General features: G+C 33.6%; 1 long non-coding RNA gene across 2 annotated transcripts; it reads left to right on the top strand.

The window, feature by feature from the left end:
- The first annotated feature begins 13,469 nt into the window (after positions 1-13,469).
- LOC140443775 (uncharacterized) lies at positions 13,470-21,086 on the top strand. 2 transcript variants are annotated; one of them, XR_011951263.1, is made up of 4 exons: positions 13,470-13,551; positions 13,665-13,779; positions 13,897-14,011; positions 20,276-21,086. It is a non-coding gene; the product is annotated as an uncharacterized lncRNA (long non-coding RNA). The 2 variants fall into 2 exon arrangements; XR_011951264.1 differs by having other exon boundaries at positions 19,540-21,086.
- Positions 21,087-22,991: the final 1,905 nt, after the last annotated feature.

Raw genomic sequence — 22,991 nt, 5'->3', positions numbered from 1 at the left:
AAAATGTCGATGAGGGCTTAAATAAAATCGTAACAGCAGTAAAAGAAATATGTGTGAAAAATTTACAAGGCAGGTCAAAGCTAAAAAGCAGGCTTGGATAACAGATGACATATTGAATTTGATGGAACAACGGCGACTACCGAAAAACAACGAAACACTTTATAACAGCATACAAAAAGAAATTCGACATAAAGTACGAGAAGCAAAGAGTGAACATCTAGCCAAACAGTGTCATGACATTGAAGAACTTGAAATCAGATACGACACGTTTAACATGTATAAAAAAGTGAAAGAAGCGGCTTGTATCTTCAATAAAAAACAAACTGCATTGCTACAGGATGAACATGGTAAAGTAATATCTGAAGTAGAGGACAAACTTAAAGAATGGAAAAATTACGTCACGAACCTATTCGAAGACGATAGGAGAAGTTCACCTCCCGCTATTACTACCTGCGACGGACCCCTAATAACACGTTCTGAGGTTATAAAAGCCATACAATAATCAAAAGATGGCAGAGCGACTGGTCCTGATAAAATTCCAACTGAAATATACAAGCTTATAAATGATAGCAATGTTTTAGAGGCTATAACTTCGTTTTTCAATACCATTTATACCAGCGGACAACTACCTAATGGTTGGTCTACTTAATTGTTTATAACTCTACCTAAAAAGACAACAGCAAAAACCTGTGCTGATTATAGTGCCATCAGTTTGATAAACCATTTATTGAGAAATTTTCTGAAGGTAATATATGGTCGTATCTACAACAAATGCGAAGAATACCTGGATGCCACACAGTTTGGTCACCGTAACGGGTTTGGAACGAGAGAAGCACTGTTTGGAAAGAACGTACTTGCTCAAAGATGTATCTGTAGACATATACTATTGTTTTATTGACTTCCGAAAGGCATTTGATCGTGTTAAGCACTCTATATTGATCGAAGCTCTAAAAGACATTGGCTTGGACGGCAGAAATGTTTGAATAATTGCAAATTTATATTGGAATCAAACAACATCAGTTTTAGTAGATGGTGTAGAATCACAGGGTCTTAATATTAAAAGAGGAGTACGGCAGGGATGCCTCTTATCACCCCTGCTTTTCAACGTTTACTCCGAAAGAATTTTTAGAAAAGCACTTTCTGAAAAACAAAAAGGAATACTTGTGAATGGTGAAGTCATCAATAATTTGCGATATGCGGACGATACAGTACTTTTAGCTTCTAGTCAAGAAGATCTGCAAAAATTACTTGATAGTGTCGTTGAGAGTTGTAGGGAGGCAGGTCTGCATAGACACAGCATGTAAAACCGTCTATATATGTAAATAATACCAAACTTGAGCAAGAATGATAAAATCGTTTACCTTGGACAGCAATTAAATTCTAACGCAGAAAGTCACGGAGAAATTAGATCTAGGATAGAGTAAGGTGTTATGTAGCAGAGACCTAAAATTTGCATCGAGGATTCGCCTACTTCGCTGCTAAGTGTTCTCGGTCTTACTTTATGGTTTCGAGTCCTGGACTGCGAATAAAATCGATCTAAATCGCCTTGAGGCTTTCGAAATGTGGTGCTATAGAAGAATTTAAAAAGTTTCCTGGGTGGAGAAGATTCGAAACTCCACAATACTATAACATCTCAGCAAGACTACTGAGATCATAAAAAGCATCAAGCAGAGAAAGCTGGAGTATTTCGGATATGTAATGAGAGGTCCCAAATATAGGTTGCTACAAAATATCATGCAAGGAAAAATAGCAGGCAAACGCAGTCCAGGACGAAGAACCTCATGGTTGAAGAACTTGCGAGATTGGTATGGTGTTGATAAAAGCATGCTATTTAGGGTGGTAGTGAATAAATTGAAGATAGCTATGATGGTAACCAACGTTCTGAAAGGACAAGGTACACGAAGAAGAATTCATTAAGCCTCATGCTATTCAATTTGATCATGGATGAAATCATTAAAACCGTTAACAAAGGAAGAGGATACAGAGTATTACGCAGATAGTCTGCAGAATATCTTTATGTCTGGTCTAAAGACTGGACCCCAGATTTAACATGAGAGTAAACAATTTAATATGACAATTTTATCTCAAAAAACTAAAACAATAGTAGTCAGCAAAGAACCAACCAAATATAAAATAGAAATTGATGTCATTAGTATTAAACAAGTAATGGAAATAAAATACCTGAGAATTACACTGTCTAGCTATGAAGACCTGGACAAAGAAGTGAGAGATCAAGTACAAAAAGCAAATAAAGAGCTAAAGTAAAAGAAATAAAAAGGAATAAAGCTCCTTGAAGCGATGGAATCATAGCAAAAATGCTGAAGAAAGGCGGAAAAGAAGCCATCACACATCTAAAAATACTATTTAATAAATGTTTATTCGACATTACATACAACATACCCAAACAATGAAATACTACTAAAACAATAATAATACACAAAAAATGAAACATCTTCTTCTTCAGTGTCTTATCCGGTCCGGATATTGGCGATCATCAAGGCTATTATGGTTTTGTTGACTGCTCTGCGTAACAGCTCTGCGAAAGTCATCCTAAACCATTGTCGGAGGTTTTTTAATCATGAGATACGATGGCGTCCCGGTCGTCTCCTGCCAAATTCTTTACCCTGCAGAACGAGTTGAAGAATTCAATATTTTTCTTCGTTTCGCATCACGTACCCGAAGTACTTAAGCTTACGTTGTTTTACTAAATTAAGCACTTCTTTTTCTTTTTCCATGCGCTGTAGAACCTCAACGTTGGTGACATGGTCCACATACGATATTTTTAGTATCCTCCTGTAGATCCACATCTCGAAGCCTTCAATCTGTTTTTCTGTGGATTGCGTCAGTGTCCAGGCTCCAACTCCATATAGTAACATTGGACGAATGTAGCACCTCACTATTCGCATCTTGATTTCCAAACTGCAATCAATGCAGCACAGCAAGGATATCAACTTGATAAATGTTGGCAGGCACTACAGACCTGAAAAATTATCAACTAATTTTACTTCTTTTACAACTTTACAAAACCTTTACAAAGATTATTACAAACAAGTTAACAATTAAATTTGATGGATATCAACCAGTACAACAAGCTGGATTTAGAAAAGGGTACAGCATCTGTGACCATCCATATACTTTGAAAATCGCAATAGAAAAGACTAACGAATACAATCTCACATTATGTCTAACTTTTATAGAATATGAAAAAGCTTTTGATAGCGTAGAACTGTGAGCAATAGAAGAAGCATTGGTCAACAACCGGATCGACTCCAGGTACAGAATATTAATCCATAATATTTACGAACAAGCTGAAACATTAGTGACGTTGGGTAATGGAATCGAAATAAGACCAGTAAAAATCAACCGAGGCGTAAGACAAGGAGACACAATAGTTCCAAAATGATTTACAGCTGCCCTAGAAGATATCTTTAAGTCAATAGACTGAGAAAATAAGGGAATCCCTATTAACGGAAGATACTTGAACCATCTTAGATACGTAGATGATGAAGTACTAATGGCCGACAAGTGAAATGCACTGAATACTATGATTGAGGAGCTATACACAGAATCCCTAAAAAAGGACTGAAAATTAATTTCATCAAAATTAAACTAATGTCAAACAAAGATGACAAACCTATGATAGACATATAAGGGACAGAGATAGAACACGTAGATGAATATACATATCTCGGTAAAAAAGTCAAAGTAAACAAAGAAAATTAGACTACCCAAATAAGCAGACGTGTAAAAATGGGATGAGCAGCATTCGAAAGACTCTTATACGTACTTAAAAATAAAAATATACGTCAAAAACTGCGAACCAAAGTGTTTAATTCCTGTATCCTACCTGTACTTACATATGGAGCTCAAACCTGGACATTCACTAAAATAAACATGGAGAAGATCAGAAAAACTCTAAAGAGCTATGGAACGACAGATGCTGGGTATCTCACACATAGACCATAAAACAATGAAGACATTCGTAATAGAACAAAAGTAAATGACACTGTCAAACAGGCAGCTAAACTGAAATGTAAATGGGCTGGACCTAACGAACGTCTTAAGGATGGCCGATAGAATAAAGAAATCGGGAATTGGCGACCATATAAAGCCAAAAGACCACGAGAAAGACCGCAAAAGCGCTAGAGCGACGATATTAAAAGAACTGCAGGACCAATGTGGAAACGTCTTACAAACAACAGAGATGAATGGCGAGAATTAGGAGAGGCCTATATTTGGCAATCGGAATAGAGAGAACGGCTTAAAAAAATAGATGATTATGTCTATTTTAGTTATTGATATGTTGGTTTATGCTTATATTCCATACATGGGTACCTATTCTATATTTGGTTACTAATTTGTGATTTTGTTTTTTGTGTTCGATTTAATTGTTTTGATCAAGATATTTAATAGAAGGCTGTTAATTACTACATAAAAATGTATTACTGATTTGTAGTAACCTTAAACTGTTTTTATTTCTATAGTTATTTTTTATATCCTCAAAACAAAATGGTATTTCATAATTGGTGACTTTTCTCTACTATATAAGGTTATTTTTCTTGAATTTTAGATATAACAATATTTGATTATTTGACCGTTATATTTAATATATAACAATACAACGTTAACCAACGAAATACATACTGTTACGGCTATGATATAAAATAAAACAATGTCGAACTTAAGAGAAGAGTTTATAAGTTCAAGGGCCTTTACGTCAAAATCAGACCTTGTACTCGTTAATGAATTAACGCTTTGATTATTTATAAAGTCTTTGTTTACCCTAGAAGAATAATTTTTAAGAGATTCTGTCTTCTTGATGCCACTGACGCGGAATAATGGAGTATTAAAACATTCAACCTTCAGTTATATTATTCGCAAATTATATTTTCCAAGTTTAAGGAACACTTAAAAAGATTTCGAATTGACAAATTAGTTTTTTTTATTACACTTTAAATTCTCTTTTGGTTTATAGCAAGAATGAGAAAATGGACTAATAACTGTGTAATTTTTTAACGTCCGTGTGCAACAAGATTCTTTTTTATCCTAGATTATTTATTTTGTTTTTAAGTTATATCACATATATAGCAACAACTATATCTACGTTCTACGTTATATGTTCTACCGCTATATAGAGACTGTATCTGTGCTATTCCAACAAATAAAATGAATGAAATTTTGGATAATTTTAACAATTACCATTCTAAACTAAAGTTTAATATAGAAACTGAACAAAATAATAAAATAAATTTTCTGGATATTACCTTATATCGCACCTTATATCGCATTAATAACACAGTTAGAACTATGTGGTTTACAAAAGAAATATGGTCTTCACGACCATATTTATATAAAACTAACAGATCCAGAATACAGACCAATTGCAATAAAAAAGCAAAAAAGGCCCTTCTAAATAATGCATATCCCGAACATCTAATCAAAACTTAATCAAGAAAAATTAATTATTTTCAAATCAAGACTTAATAAATTTTACCACAGTACAAATAACAATAAACCCAACAGTATCAAGACTTCGTTTACAACTCTTCCATATATAAACGGTTTATTCGAACAACTAAAAAATATTTTTGCCAAAGATAACATAACAGTGGCTCAAAAAGACAACAACCTTTTAAATAAATATTTAACTAAAAAAACACAAACTCCATAACTCAAAAAAATCACATATGTTGTTTACGAGATACCATGTATTAACTGTGAAGGTGCCTATATCTGGCAAACCAGTCAACTGCTTTAATTCAGAATCCGTTCTCACAAATATGACAAGAACAACGTCACTGCTCTCACAAAATACAAAAATGAGAGAAAACATAAATTTGACTTCGAAAACATCAAAAGTTTAAAAACCAAACAAAACACAAAGAAGATGGAGATATACGAATCAATAGAAATAAAAAAAAATACCAACGCAATGAATGACAAAAAATATATTCGCTCCGTGCTTGACTGACGCGACATCTACCGCCTTCATCTGACAGTTTTGGACCTCCCAATTTGAGGTTAAACATGTGTTATAGTTTATTTTTATGAACGAGATAGTAATTAGCATAATTTTAACTGGTAGCTCCGACCACTCCATGGGCGTGCTCAAAATTAATTGAAAAATTACTTTGAATAATTGTAAAAAATAAATGAATTATTTCAGTGTTATAAAGTGTTATGTGTATGTAAACAAAAGTGACCTCTTTTATCACACACTATATTAGAACTGACTTGCCTACATTAAAAAGGGTTTTAAAAAATTCACATTTTTCTTAATTTTTAAAAATTACAAAAGAGAAAAAGAGTTTTTAAAACCGTCTAAGGTATGTTAAATAGATGAATAAAAATATTAATATAAAACTTACAGCTACTTGTTACAAATCCAAATCAGATTCAGAAGATGAACTTTCCGAACCGAGATTTATAATAACTGGCTCGATCATTTTATCAGTCATATTGTAGAGCTTCCACATTTTTTCCTCTTCTTTAATAGTGTGATTTACTGCCTTTTCCCAGTTTTCAGGTTTTCCATTATTTACGGCCTCCAAAAACAACTGTTTAACATCATGAATTTTAAAAGTGGTATTTTTTCTTGAAACTTCACTCTTTATCTGTGCCCATACCAGTTCAATCGGGTTTAATTCACAATGATATGGTGGGGATCTAAGTACTGTCATTCCACGATTTTTGGCAATTTCATCAATTTCGTATTTTTTAAATTTTTCTTTATGAAGAGCACACAACGAATAAAGTTCCTTTCTTATAGATCCGGGATGGTACGTAATATTTTTTGAACTCAGCCAATTCTGCAAGTTTTTTTTAACCACTTGGTTGTGGGCAGTCCTTCTATAAGTCTGGAGTGATAACTTGCATTATCCATTACTATTACACAGTTCTTAGGAAGAAGATCTATCATTTGTTCGAACCATTCTTGAAAGACATCAGCGTTCATGTCTTCATGGTAGTCACCGGTACGAGTTGATTCAAAAGTTAATAAACCACCTTCAACAAAACCCTCTGAACTGCCAATGTGTACTATTATCAGCCTGCGTCCCTTTCCTGATGGTGGGTTTAAACCAGTAGATAAGTTATTTACAAAAGCGTGCCTTTGACTTGTAACAGTTTCATCCTGCCAAAATTTATTTGGTGTATGACCCTCGTTGATCCATGTTTCATCAAGATAAAATATTTTTTTTTTTGGTTTCTCATTTCCTTTATGGTTCTTAGAAAATGTCTTCTCCATATGACAATATCGCTTCTTTCTAATAAAATAGACTTTCTGGGATTCTTTTTCCAGCGGAAGCCTATTTCTTTTAAAAGTTTCCATAACGTACTTCGACTCATTTCTGGGTAATCCTTATCATCTCGAACTGAGACAAGAACTTTATCCAATGTTGGAAATTCTTGTCTAAAGAAGAATTCATGCACTTTCCGTCGAAGTCCTTCTTTAAAATGATATTCTATTTGAAATTTTGGTTTCCCTGGAGCATTACGTGGCATTTGAAAACTACCACATTTCTCTTCTTTAATAACTCTGTAAATCGTAGATTTCCCAACACCAAGTGTACTGCTAACTAACTCAACGGTCTCATCAACACTTTCACATAAACGTTTGTCTGTAAATGATTTAAAACAATTAAATATTAATGTTTTTTCATTAACTGTTAGAGGACCAATTTTTCGGCGTTTACACGGCACTTTCAAATTTTCCATAACACTAGTATACACAATAAACTGCACCTTGCAACTGAAGTACCTACTTTTAGTGAACTGTTAAGAATTTTGAATACGCCACTTGGACCTTCCTATATACAAAATGGAAAAACCCACTATCACATTTTCTGTGGAATAAGTTTAGAAGGTAATTATCTAGTCAATTACTGTCGTAGATTCCTGGAATTAAAGAATTAAATGTTTGATTGTTGAAACCCTTACTTCGTGGAATGCACTCATTTCAGATAAAATATTTATAAAAGATAAAAAAAATGAAATTATGTGATATTTACTTTTTCACATTAATAGCACGAATTCATCTTTTTCTTTTCTCTAATTTATATGTAATCTTTGGAAATCTATAAAAGCTACACTCACTATTTTTGCTATTATTAGCACAATTAAATACGCAACATGTATTTGCACCCATTTTTGATAAAATTTATGCTTAAAGAGATCCAAAACAAAAAAATTTCTATATACTATATTATTTATCTATGGATCCAAAGGTCCAAATTTGTCATATTTCGCCGCTGCGCACGCTGGCATCGTTTTAAGGTACCCCTACCATTGTCATGCACGGAGCGAATACAGAACCTAATAAAATATATTTCAATCTGATTTACACAATAATAAAAATAACACCATAAAAACCCAGTCATAACATATCTTTCTTGTTCCCAATCTTGTAGATCTTATAATCTTGAAAGAGGCAAGGGTTTCCTGCCGAAACGTTGATTACAATGGAAAATAAAATCTAGTTCTAAAAATATTACTTATTAAACATATGCTAATTTTAAATTACAACCAAAGACATTAAAAGCTTTTACATCGTGGACCAAGTATTCGCTACTACATACCATGAGTGAAATTAAAAATATATGAATATTAAGTACACAAAATTAATTGATTTTTTGAACAGACACCAGGAACACAAAGCTAATAAGGTAAAAACTTTCTCCAGAGAGGAAGTAAATAAATTCTTACTAGAAGCCTTCGATAATTATTATTTAATAATAAAGGTAAGATATTTCGAATTAAATAGTTATATTAAAAAAATAACGGCAAATATTGTATTAGAAATGAGCTATATACATAATTCCGCAAATGAGTCCTGGTAGCTCAAAGTGTTGCTGCGCCGCTCACTGTTAAATATTGCCTTGTAGGTGCAAGTTTGAATCCCAGCGTCGCCAAATATTTTTTAATTCTTTTTTCTTTGTTTTGTAGGTTCAGCTTATTTCCGAAATTTCAGGAGCATGTAGGTGTGACGAGCTCGTTAAAATGGTCACTACAGATGTTGAAGATAAAAGTTCAATTTTAATAGTAAATATAACAAATACTAAAACAAATATGCAAAAATCTTTTGTTATCAATTTTTCACCGAGGAATGGCCCTAATTACATTGACATTGACAGGATATATATATATATATATATATATATATATATATATATATATATATATATATATATATATATATATATATATATATATTTATATATATATATATTTATATATATATATATACATATATATATATCCTGCCAATGTCAATATTATATCCCAAAATGTATCAGTCACCTTTATGTGTCTTCTATAGAGCAAAAACAACTCTATCACATATTTAAAAATAAAATCAAATATTCTTGCTTTAAAGTAACACAAAGGTTAAAAGTCTTCGAATATCGCTGAATGGTATGTAGAATAATCTATCTATCTATACAAGGATTTTTACAGCTGTCGCCGCCTTCCTTCTTTCAGCTGACGTCTCCCGTCCTTTCTGTTCTGCCAGTCTCCATCTCTAAGGTCTCGTCTTTCCATGGCCTCGTCCACTTCATCCCTCCATGATCTTCGGGGTCTACCTCTTTTCCTCCTTCCTATTGGGCTTCAATCCGAAATCTTTGCTATCCACCTTGTATGATCTGTTTTTCTCACATGTCCATATCAAATTAAACGTTTTTCTTCGATGTAGCTGAGTATGTCTTGTTCTACTGCCATTCTTCGTTTTATCTCCTCATTTCTAATGCGATCCATTTTTGTCACTCTGCAGCTTCTTCTCATGAACTCCATTTCAGTTGCTGTGATTTTGGACGTGTTTCGTTTATTTATTACCCAATTCTCTGTTCCATGGGTCATTATACTGCGTACCAAGGTTCTCTTTTTTGTATTTCTGGTAATCTGTCTATCCCACAGTACCCTGTTCATTTGTTTAATACATGTTCTTGTCTGTGCTAATCTGCTGGTTATCTCTTGCTCGGTGGTTCCATTTTTTGAGAGTATGAATCCTAAATATTTGAATTTGTCAGTGCCGTTAATTTCCCTATTATCGTCCATTTCCAAGTTTCTTACTTGTTCTTGCTCTGTTGTTAAATATTCGGTCTTTTCTAGATTTATTTCCAGTCTATTTTTTGTGTATTCCTTTTCTAATTTTCGGAGCATATAGCACAGATCTTCTTCATCTTAAGCCGTTACCACTTGGTCATCTGCAAAGCTTAATGTGTAAAAAAAGTTGTCCCGGATTGGTATGTTCGACGAATATCTTGAACAGTGTCGGAGATGTAGAGCATCCCTGCAATAAGCCTTTTGTGGTCTTAAATTCATTGGAGTATTTATTGCCGGTTTTAACTCTTACATTGTTGTTGTTGTAAAGGTTTTTTACGGCTTCTAGCCGTAAAAAACCTTTACTCTATAAAATTGTAGAATAATCTATTGCAAAAAAGCGAAAAATTTCGGACCAATTAATGGGAGTCACTGAAGTTAAAGAAGTTAATTGTAATCAGTCAAATACGAGTACTTTCGTGCGATACCAAGTGTATAATAAAAGTGTTAGTGAATATATCACGGAAACTACGTTGGCTTCAGCTCTCACTTCTAGTGCTTTTGAAATAACCACTGCTCAATTATTGCTGAACCTCAAATAGCCATATTTGGAATGGAATTATAAAAATAGTCAATGAAAAATGCTGTGGTATCTCTGCAATTCTCCTTCAGTGGAATCAACCAAAAACTATGTTTCAAATCTATTTTAGAGAAAATATGTGATCCCGTAATTCTACCAAAAATTGACTACGTTCAAAGGTGCTCGATATTGACATACCGTATGTTGATTAATATTTCGCGCATCTAAACACAATAGCAAATCCCAATTACTTTTCTTAAAAATTACAACCGAAGATATATTGCTAATTTTATTATTACAACCGGTGATAGATGACGTTACAGCGTCATTGTGACGGATAATATAGGACCTAATGGCAAGTGATAACTCATTTGAAAGGTATTGAAAATACCTGTTCAACCATACTAATTTTATTTTAGTTTAAGCTCACTTTGATAATTAAATTCAATAAATACTAAAATTGTAGTTTCGCATTTAATTAATAAATATTAAAACCTCCGTCTTTGTTTGTTTGTCAATTATCTAGTTATTTTTAGTTTGCAAAAGCGTTTGTAGTTGAATATTTAGTTTCTGTTTATATTCACTTTAGTCAATTCTCTAGTTATTTTTAATTTTCAAACGCGTTTATACCTGATTATTTAGTTTCTGTTACGGCTTAGTTTAGCCAATTCAAGTTTAGTCAAGTTGTTTTTAGTAGTTGTTCTTAGTTAATATTTAGCTTGATTATTGTTAACTAGACGTTTAGCTGCTACTGTAGCCGACAAAGTAGCAGCTGTGTTAATAATTGTTGAATGTGGAAATAATTTTCATGTAGCGGAACGTCTTTTTAATGAGAGGTACCTCGATCGACCTACTTTGAGAGCTGATTTGGGGAAGCTTCTTCGGAAGTTTAAATAAAGAGGTAGTGTTTAAGATGTCAAACGACCTGGTCAACCAACAATTAGTGATGACAAAAAATTGACATAATTTCAGAAATGGTAATGAACCCTTCTTCTTCTACAGCCAAAGTTGCATCTATCTATGGAATCAGTCAAATACGGTACACCGAGTGTTGGCTGAAAACAAATTTTATCCATACAAATTAAAAATTATGCACCAACTTTCAGATGATGACCCCGACCGAAGACTAGAATACTAATAAAATTAATCAACAGTCCGATTACATAAAAACAATTTGTTTTTGTGACATAAGTACTTTTTCTCTCAATGGAAATGTTAACACATATAATGTGAGTTATTGGGGTGACAAAAATCATCACGTCTTTCGTGAAACACATATTCAATTTCCAAAAAAAAATAAATGTTTGGCCAGGTATTTTGAGAAACCACATAGTTGGGCCTGTTTTTCTTAATACTAATTTAACCGGTGAAGTGTATCTGGAGATGTTACAAAATGCAATTGAACCGTTAATACTTGAAATTCTGGAGCATAATCCAGATGAATTCGGCAACTAGTAAATAACGTTTCAACAATATGGTGCTCGTGCACATCATTACGTTGCAGTAAGACGTTACCTAGATGAGGAATATCGTGGTAGATCAATTGGACGAGGAGGTACGATAGAATGGCCAGCTCGATCACTGGACCTTACACCATTAGATTTTAGTAGTTATGGGTCACTTGAAACCAGGGTCACTTGGCACCACTTGCGGTCGTGTGGTCGGGTCACCGCAGGGTGTGGCGATTCATGCGTCTAATGGTAAAAGGGGCACCTAACAGTATGTTGTTCGTGTGTTGAGATAAGGCTTTGTAACTTGACTAAAAATAGTCATAAATACAAAGGAAATGCGAGAGTCGTTTATTAATTCAATTTGAAAAACAAAAAATGGAAAAATACTTCGAATTTTGTCTAAGTTCCCACCGTGAAAAAGTTTTTGTAAAAATTTGTAACTTTGCTTAAAACAGTCATAAATACAAAGGAAATGCAAGAGTCGTTTATTAATTCAATTTGAAAAAACAAAAAATGTAAAAATACTTCGAATTTTGTCCAAGTTCCCAATGTGAAAAAATTTTTTGTTAAAATCTGTAACTTGGCTAAAACCAATCATAAATATAAAGGAAATGCGAGAGTCGTTTATTAATTCAATTTGAAAAAACAAAAAATAATGTAAAAATACTACGAATTTTGTCTAAGTTCCCAATGTGAAAAAATTTTTTGTTAAAATCTGTAACTTGGCTAAAACCAATCATAAATACAAAGGAAATGCGAGAGTCGTTTATTAATTCAATTTGAAAAAACAAAAAATAATGTAAAAATACTACGAATTTTGTCTAAGTTCCCAATGTGAAAAAATTTTTTGTTAAAATCTATAACTTGGCTAAAACCAATCATAAATACAAAGGAAATGCGAGAGTCGTTTATTAATTCAATTTGAAAAAACAAAAAATGTAAAAATACTTCGAATTTTGTTCAAGTTCCCAATGTGAAAAAATTTTTTGTAAAAATCTGTAACTTGGCTAAAACCAATCATAAATACAAAGAAAATGCGAGAGTCGTTTATTAATTCAATTTGAAAAAACAAAAAATTTTGTAAATGTCAAAGTCTCTCGAAAATAAAAAATAATTAATTTAAGGAAAAAATGGAAAAACATGTTGGTTTTAGTCATTACTCATAATAGATAAAATGTTCTAATATTAAAATTATCTATTGTATCTAATATCTCGGTGAAAAAAACGGAAGTCAAATTTGGTCGTAATCGACCGTAGAATAAACCGATTAATGAAAAAACGGAAAAGGTTTATGGTCATATTGGTGGATTTGTTAAAAAAGATTTTCCACCACAGCAACGTTGGCATACCACAAAAAAGTCTCTATAAAAGATCGAGTATTAAGTTTTTCAATCAGTTTGCGAATTTGTTCTGCGGCAACGTCTAGTTTTTTGTGCTAGTTAATACGACACACCCGAAGTTCATCAAGTACCCTGTGAATATAAGGTAAGCGTTAACAGTTTTTGTATTTTGTTGTCTGTCTGTGTGGTCTATTTACAAAGGTTCTGAATTTTCGTGTCTTTTTTGCACTCTTATAGATCTTTTGTTTTTGGTTACAGTAGTTACAGCAAATCCGAAGGTAACAGTAGTAGTTACAGCGAATCCGAAGGTAGCAGTAGTAGTTACAGCGAATCCGAAGAGCCGTCCCAAGAAACGACAAAAGGAATATATAAGGTAAGCGTTAATAGTTTTTGTATTTTGTTGTCTGTCTGTGTGGTCTATTTACAAAGTTTCTGAATTTTCGTGTCTTTTGAGCACTCTTACTTATAGATCTTTTGTTTTTGGTTTTAGTAGTTACAGCAAATCCGAAGGTAACAGTAGTAGTTACAGCGAATCCGAAGGTAGCAGTAGTAGTTACAGCGAATCCGAAGAGCCGTCCCAAGAAACGACAAAAGGAATATATAAGGTAAGCGTTAATAGTTTTTTGTTTTTTGTTGTCCTCATGAAGAGTACAGGGTTATGGCAACCATTGTCTAACACCCTGAGATTTTCCAAATTGTATTGTCCATGTCCATATAAAGCAGAGATCTTCTATATTGTTTTATTCAATATTTTTTCTAGTTTACATTCTCTAGTACCTTGTTGTTAGCTGGTCCTTTTTTTCCTGAATCCATGTAGTAATTAATGTGTGTTCGATCTGAGTTTTCCTTTTCTAGTGGTTCGTGCAGCTACGAACATACAGAATAGTTGCTCTATACAGGCTCTAGCTGCTCATGTATCCAATCTAGTATGCAGCTAATCTGTATTCCAGTTCTGTTTCTAGAGTTTGTCTCCATATGTTTACAACATACAAAAAAACAGCAAATACATAACATTGTAGTACTTGTTTTTTCTACGATTTTGAGAGGTTTGTTCCACGATTTTGTCGATTATGTCACATTTCAAATACTCTCTAATTTTTTCGTAGACAATATGTTTGTTTTTTGTGTGTTTCTACCTTCTTTTACGTTTTTATTTTTGGCATTTTTATGATCGAGAGCAGGCAGATAATTTTTACAGGCTGTGTTTTAAAATAGTGATGTTTTGGCTAGGCGGGTTCGTAGACAAGTAGTTTTTTCTTCTGCATTTTACTTCTGTACCTTTGATATTCAGTCATTTTTATGTACGAAGAGGCTGCTGAAATATTGCTGTTTTGGCTAGGCGTGTTCGTAGACAATTAGTTTTTTTCTGCATTTTACTTCTGTACCTTTGATATTCAGTCATTTTTATGTACAAAATGGCTGCGTCTGTTATTCTGCATTTTTGAATTTTCTAGTGTTCTTGCTTTTGTCGTTTGTATCTGATAGGCACATAGTCATTTTTATGTACGAAATGGCAGCGTCTGTTCGTCTGCATTGTTTTATTTTCTAGTGTTCTTGCTTTTGTCGTTTGTATCTGATAGGCACATAGTCATTTTTATGTACGAAATGGCAGCGTCTGTTCGTCTGCATTTTTGGATTTTTTTAGTGTTCTTGCTTTTGTCGTTTGTATCTGATAGGCACATAATTAGTATTTGTATAGACAAAAGTTTTTTCTGTTACACCCCCTTGTTTGTTTTCTATGGCTGTCTAATCGTTAAATTTGCGTTTTTTTTGCTGTTTTTTCTATAGTTTGTATTTAATAGGCACATAATTAGTATTTGTATAGACAAAAGTTTTTCTCCAGTTCTGTTTCTAGAGTTTGTCTTCATATGTTTACAACATACAAAAAAACAGCAAATACATAACATTGTAGTACTTGTTTTTTCTACGATTTTGAGAGGTTTGTTCCACGATTTTGTCGATTATGTCACATTTCAAATACTCTCTAATTTTTTCGTAGACAAAATGTTTGTTTTTTGTGTGTTTCTACCTTCTTTTACTTTTTTATTTTTTGGCATTTTTATGATCGAGAGCAGGCAGATAATTTTTACAGGCTGTGTTTTAAAATAGTGCTGTTTTGGCTAGGCGTGTTCGTAGACAATTAGTTTTTCTTCCGCATTTTACTTCTGTACCTTTGATATCCCGTCATTTTTATGTACGAAATGGCTGCTAAAATATTGCTGTTTTGGCTAGGCGTGTTCGTAGACAATTAGTTTTTTTTCTGCATTTTACTTCTGTACCTTTGATATTCAGTCATTTTTATGTACGAAATGGCTGCGTCTGTTATTCTGCATTTTTGAATTTTCTAGTGTTCTTGCTTTTGTCGTTTGTATCTGATAGGCACATAGTCATTTTTATGTACGAAATGGTAGCGTCTGTTCGTCTGCATTTTTGGATTTTTTTAGTGTTCTTGCTTTTGTCGTTTGTATCTGATACGCACATAATTAGTATTTGTATAGACAAAAGTTTTTTCTGTTACACCCACTTGTTTGTTTTGTATGGCTGTCTAATCGTTAAATTTGCGTTTTTTTTGCTGTTTTTTCTATAGTTTGTATTTAATAGGCACATAATTAGTATTTGTATAGACAAAAGTTTTTCTCCAGTTCTGTTTCTAGAGTTTGTCTTCATATGTTTACAACATACAAAAAAACAGCAAATACATAACATTGTAGTACTTGTTTTTTCTACGATTTTGAGAGGTTTGTTCAACGATTTTGTCGATTATGTCACATTTCAAATACTCTCTAATTTTTTCGTAGACAAAATGTTTGTTTTTTGTGTGTTTCTACCTTCTTTTACTTTTTTATTTTTTGGCATTTTTATGATCGAGAGCAGGCAGATAATTTTTACAGGCTGTGTTTTAAAATAGTGATGTTTTGGCTAGGCGGGTTCGTAGACAAGTAGTTTTTTCTTCTGCATTTTACTTCTGTACCTTTGATATTCAGTCATTTTTATGTACGAAGAGGCTGCTGAAATATTGCTGTTTTGGCTAGGCGTGTTCGTAGACAATTAGTTTTTCTTCTGCATTTTACTTCTGTACCTTTGATATTCAGTCATTTTTATGTACGAAATGGCTGCGTCTGTTATTCTGCATTTTTGAATTTTCTAGTGTTCTTGCTTTTGTCGTTTGTATCTGATAGGCACATAGTCATTTTTATCTACGAAATGGCAGCGTCTGTTCTTCTGCATTTTTGAATTTTCTAGTGTTCTTGCTTTTGTCGTTTGTATCTGATAGGCACATAGTCATTTTTATGTACGAAATGGCTGCGTCTGTTCGTCTGCATTTTTGAATTTTCTTGTGTTCTTGCTTTTGTCGTTTGTATCTGATAGGCACATAATTAGTATTTGTATAGACAAAAGTTTTTTCTGTTACACCCCCTTGTTTGTTTTCTATGACTGTCTAATCGTTAAATTTGCGTGTTTTTTCTATAGTTTGTATTTGATAGGCACATAATTAGTATTTGTATAGACAAAAGTTTTCTGTTACATACCCTTTCTTGTTTCTATGGCTGTCTAATCGTTAAATTTGCGAGTTTTTTTTATAGTTTGTATCTGACAGACACATAGTATGTGTATAGACAAAAGTTTGTGCTGTTCCTTTTTGTGTATCACTACATAACAGTTCTTTGTTATTTGAATTTGTGAAATGCCGAAAAATTTCGCCTACTTGATTTCTAGGGAGTGGTCTTTTTGTAGTTTTTCCTGCTTGCTATCCGTATACATTTAAATATATGTGTCTTCTGGAGATATTTTAACTTCTTCTCTCTGAATACATATTCTTCGTAACTTTTCTAGAATATTGTCGTTGTATATGCCAACCAGCAATTTTGGTCATTTATAGAAAATAGGCTTGGTGTTTTTTTATTATTCAGGGTTATTTTCTCACATGGACTCTTTATTAATTCTTGAGAAAAGAGTTCGTGTATATATGTGTAAATATTGCAACAGACCTTCTTCAAAGAAGCACATGAAGCAGCATTTAAAATGTAGGGTTTGTGGCCGAACATACAAAACGGTTGTCCATCGTCTAAATCATAAATGTAAAACAAAATAGCATGTGCGTGTGTCCTGTATTTTCAATTTTGTCCTACAGTCTGTTATGTATGTACAGTACAATTATGGTTTTTATTGTTTTTCATAAAATCGGCTGTCTAAGATATTTTTATGGTTAGTAGTGTTTATGCCTGTAAGATAATCAGTACGATTTTTTCGTGTTTATAAACACAACAGCTTTTGTAGATAAGGTGAACTACCGACCTGAGGTTACGTCCGTGATAAACAGCTGTGTTTTAAAAATAGTATCACACAATACATTTTAATTATTGGATGCTTAAAATGGTCTACCTGTGTAGCACGTAGACGACGTTAGTATTTTACCAGGCTTTTAGAAAAAAACAATAATTGCGGAGGAGGAATTGCAAATAAAATACCAATTTTCATATAATATATTTTAATATATAAAATCATATACAAAATGTAAGTGCAAATCAATCTTCCAACGGTTGTTTTATTCAATAATATCGAGATGGCCCAATTCGTCTTCTAATAATTCTGCTTCTTTTCCATTTAAGGCATTGGCTTTTGAAATAGTTTTAAGTCCCTCTACTAGGAAATTCGGATCATTGTTTTCATTATAGAGGTGCCATATTTTGCTCAATTCCTCGAATAGCTGTCCACTTTCTGGGCTCTGATTAGTTTTTGACTTGTCAACAGGTGTGCTGCTTTCCAAATGTTTTTTTCTTTTAGCTTTGACGTTTTCATTTGAAGCTTCATGTTTGGTCTTTAGCTGCTCCACCGGTGTGTGTTTTCTTTTTGCTTCACCATTTGAACTCGTTTGTCCCGGCAAATGTTTTGAAGATGGCTTTCTTCTTCTTTCTTCTTCAACATACAGGGGTTTGATGATTTTATTGAATTTATCTGGGAATGATTGATGTCTCAAATATCCTCGGGAATCTCGATGAATACCTGTGACTTCTAATATTTTTTTATAGTTAATGCAATCGTTTGGTGTAAAGTCTTGCGGTTTCTTGTAGAATAGCAAATTATATAAGCCAGGAGTAGCTTTGTACTGGTTATCGTTAAGCATTATATGTTTAAGAGTAAATTTTATTTCCATATTGTTCAATACCCATTTATCAGTCTCCCAAATATACTGCGGCCCGTAAGCTCTATCGATATCCGCTGAATGTTGCCAATATTTTTGAAGGTGACCGCTGACCGACTGAGGCGTATTGTTTTGATGTTCGCAGGCGTCTTCATGCTTCTTCGATTGATGTGTAGTGTTCAGATAATTGTTGATTTCTGTAAGAGGTTCAGGTGTTAAAATTGTTTCGAGCTGTTCTTGCTGATCACTCTGCATTCTTTTTAGAGCTTGGTACTTTTGTCTAATAATTTTAGCAAGCTGCGTAATACGTTGTTCTCTGTTCGACATCATACGACTGAATGCTGATTCTCTAGTTAAGAGCACTATTTATAGTCGGTTACTAGAGGCTGACAATAGGCTGACTACAGGCTTACTTGACGCTGACGTGACGCTGACTCAACGCTGACATGACGCTGACTAGACGCTGACTACAGGCTTACTTGGTCCTCACAGGAAGATGAGTACACTGACGGGACACTGACAGGACACTGACTGAATGCTGAGTACAGGATGACTTGGTCCTCACAGGTCGATGACTACAATGACAGGCTGCTGAGTACAGGCTGACTTGTCTCTCACAGGACGATGCAGACTATAGGTCGTATGTGTTGATGGGGCAGACTTGATGCTGTGTACTAGATGACTGTACGATGATAGCGCTGACTACAAATTGACCATGACAACGACTCTGATGGTATCTCTATCCGGTTGTTTCACTGGCCAGCTGTGTCTCTTGTCTTTCTGCTGATCACCTAGCTGTTTTGTCTTAATTTCATTACACAAGGAGGCCACGAATGTAATGGTTCGCCAACAAGGAGTTTGCAAATATTTCAGTGTAATATGAATAGATTGTGTAGCAAAGGCTTTGCTGAATCTGGCTTTTCCATCATCCTCGTCATTTTAATCAATAGACTATTTTTAGGCGTTTTGTAAAATTGTGTCATTTTTTAGTCATGTCAGCTAAGCTGTTGGATATCGTTCACTATCTAAACGATTGACTTCTTATAAAAACTGGCCCATCTCCCACCCAATAAAACCTATACATTTGAGCATAGCAGACTTTAGTTACACAGGTCATAATGATAAAGTACGATGTAAATTCTGTGACACATCAGTAAATAAGTGGTTGGCTACAGACATCCCGATGAAAAAACATAAAGCAACATGTTGTTTTAGAAAGCTTTTTAGTGAAATAAAAAAATTAGTTTGCTACGAGGAACGGTTAAACACCTTTGCTAAATGGTCTGGCGACGATGCATGTCAGTACGCGAAGGCTGGTTATTTCTTTATTGGGGCAGCTTTGCGATTTGTAGCCATGACAGATGTATCTTCGTACGAAGTAAGATTAAAGACTTTTGAGTCACAACCCCGACGAGATGCTGAAGATTTAGCAAAGGAAGGCTTTTTTTATTCGGGTTTTAAGTACATAGTGCACACAGATATATGTATATTATTAATGAGCGCAGAGGTTCGTGCTAACACTGATAAGTGTTGCAGAATCTGTTTGAACGCTGAACTTCAAATAGTATTTATGCCTTGTAAGCATCTTGTCACATGCACAGACTGTGGCTACATTGTGGATAAATGCGCTATGTGTCGATGCGTGATAACCGATCGTCTAAGAATTTTTATGTGATACACAGTTCTGCAGAATTTGCGTAAAATTACAAAGGCGTTGTTGTTTCAGATGGTATATGGAATGGTGAAGGTGTACCACTACATGAAATTGTTACTATGTATAAATTGTGGTGAATATAAAGCATGTATGGGTCAACCCTATACATACAACCTCGTTCATTTTCGGTGTCATTTTTGCCGAATGGGCATGGATGGATTAAATCATTTTAAAAAATTTACAAACCGGGCTAATAAACATACAACAACGTCTGCTAAAAAACAATCTATGCGTTAGCACACTATGCGTTAGCTTAACAAGGTTTAATTAATTTTAGTTAATTAAGTTTTTAGTTAATTTTTTTAGTTAATTTTAATTTTGGTGTAGTTTAGTACTTTGTAGTTTTAGGTTTTAAAGTTAATTGTAGTTGTGTTCATTTTTTGGTTTTTAATATAGTTATTTGACACCTGAAGTAGTCTTTCATTCATAGGTAAGACCTTTTTGTTTGTAGCGTGGCTTCCTCCGATGCGCTATTAAGATGTTTTGACATGTCAACCCATCTCGATACACCCGACATTCTTATTTTTACATTATAACCTTAACTCCTATTCTTGTTTGTACTTAGCACTCTTATACATATTTTAGAACACAGAGCTATGTCTGATGATTATTGTATTGACGACTACGATTTATTGATGGATGATTTAGAGATATTAAAATTGGCTCAAGAACTAGAAAATAGCATATTACGGGAGTTGCTAATATGTACTGAAACATGTAATATTGTATTTTGTTGTAGCTGTAACAACTATATTCTGGGTACTACCAAACTCGTTTCCTGTTTTTGTATTAGTTGTAGTGAAATAAAAATGTTTGAACCTTATTCACGTTGTTTATATACATACCTACCAGCAGACTTTCCTCTTAACGAATAACGCTTAGGATTTTACGTAAAGACATGACGTCTTTAGGATATATATAAAGGCTAAGAGCACCTGTTTATGCATGTGTTTTATTTACAGACAGTCACACTTGTGTTTCAGGGTACCATGAATGGTCCTTGGCTGCTGCATACCCTGTATACACGTCACGTTAAAAAGTTTAATACCTACATTACCACTTATCAACTTCACAATGTTAAAGAAGGTGGTGGGTTAAACTATGTACATGACTCTTTGCAAACCACCTTGAGCGATGCTTTACAAGATGCAAAAAGCTGGCTAATTATAAACCTGGTGACAAAATACGTATAGTGGCTTTTAATGATAAATTTAACACGCCTCTATCCACAATTATATCCAGTAGCACTGATATGTGCGCTTTACTGGACAAAATAGAAGATATCATTATTTCTGACCAAACTGTTGGCTTACATAAAACAACTTTTGATATACAAATTATGAAAACTGCTTAATATATGCTGTTATTTTTTTAATGTAATATACTTTTAAACATTATACTTTGTTGTTATTTAAAAAAACATATTGATTTTTCTTTTTACCATCCGTTTCTTTTAAGACCACATTTGAATTATTCCAGTGAACCCTATGGATCCCATGCGTGCTTACATATTTCAGATCTATCAAATTCTCTTTAATACAAGATTGATTTTTATCTTAACATATTCGTTACCACCTCCCCTTTCCATCGATATCTCACACGTTGTTGTACGCTGCGCCGTTTGGACGTTACAAGCTTAGTGCCGTTTTGGCAATGCTTTTGTGTTTTATTTTTATATTGACATATTCGTTACCTCCTCCCTTTCCATCGATACCTTACACATTGTTATACGTTGAACCGTTTAGACGTTTCAAGATTAGTGCCCTCTGGCATTGTATTTTGCTTTTGTTTTTGTGTTAATGTATTCGCTACCCTCTCTCCGTTCCAACGAGCCCTCGTACGTCACGATCGGACCAATAGAAACAAAGATATGACGTAATGCCGTTTTGGCACAGTCTTTGCGTTTTATTTTTGTCTTAACATATTCGTTACCACCTCCCCTTTCCATTGATACCCCACACGTTGTTGTACGTTGAGCCATTTGGCCGTTAGCTGATATCTTGTGACGTCAGAGTGGGAGTGACAAAGCCTTATCTCAACACACGAACAACATACTGTTAGGTGCCCCTTTTACCATTAGACGCATGAATCGCCACACCCTGCGGTGACCCGACCACACGACCGCAAGTGGTGCCAAGTGACCCTGGTTTCAAGTGACCCATAACTACTGATTTTTTTCTGTGGGGATACTTGACATCTAAAGAAACATTTTGAAACAATCAATTTTTGAAGAATGTAGGGCAATTTCCCCCGACACATTTAAACGAGTACGGCAAGATTTTAGCAATAGGATGCATTACTATCAGGAAGTAGATGGAGCACATTTTGAACACTTACTATAAGAACTGGCTGTTAAATATTTATTAATTAAATGATAAGCTACAATTTTAGTATTTATTTAATTTATTCATCAAAATGAGCTTCAACTCAAACAAAATTATAATGAATAAACATGTATTTTTAATACCTTTTAAATGAGGTATTACTTACTATAAGGTCCCATCTGTCACAGTGGAGCTATAACGTCATCTATCACTATTACGTAACCTGTTATGACTAGTTGAGAAGCCTACGTCTGTTTAATACCTCCCTCCAATATATATATATATATATATATATATATATATATATATATATATATATATATATATATATATATATATATATATATATATATATATATGTATATATCTATATATAGTAAACTCTTAAATATTGGGGAAATCTG

Source organism: Diabrotica undecimpunctata, chromosome 6 (assembly GCF_040954645.1).
Source record: "Diabrotica undecimpunctata isolate CICGRU chromosome 6, icDiaUnde3, whole genome shotgun sequence".
Taxonomy (NCBI): domain Eukaryota; kingdom Metazoa; phylum Arthropoda; class Insecta; order Coleoptera; family Chrysomelidae; genus Diabrotica; species Diabrotica undecimpunctata.
Note: the sequence above shows the minus strand (reverse complement) of the source record. Positions and strands in the feature narration are given on the sequence as shown.